Below are 328 nucleotides of genomic sequence, written 5' to 3'. Positions count from 1 at the left end.
GGGAGTAATCCAAACAGTTCGGTTACGGGTCCATTTTGTCTTCTTCTTGATGCCAAACGTAGTCCCCTGATCTGCCATATTGCCTCTCAAGTCTGTGCGATGAGGCAAAGAAAGCTTCTAACCTCTTGTAACCTTAATTATCAACAACAGGGAGGAGACAAAAGGTAATATCAGTCTCTGCGTCTCCTGATCGTTAATGTAGAGAACTACCTTCTATATTTTCCACGTACAGACATCGATCATATTTTTATGTTTATATTATCTGTGAACATTACACTATCTATTACATAGGGACAATGAATTAAAAAATGAATGAAGGTGTTTATCA

This window comes from Pteropus alecto, unplaced genomic scaffold (genome assembly GCF_000325575.1).
Source record: "Pteropus alecto unplaced genomic scaffold, ASM32557v1 scaffold239, whole genome shotgun sequence".
NCBI lineage: Eukaryota > Metazoa > Chordata > Mammalia > Chiroptera > Pteropodidae > Pteropus > Pteropus alecto.
Note: the sequence above shows the minus strand (reverse complement) of the source record.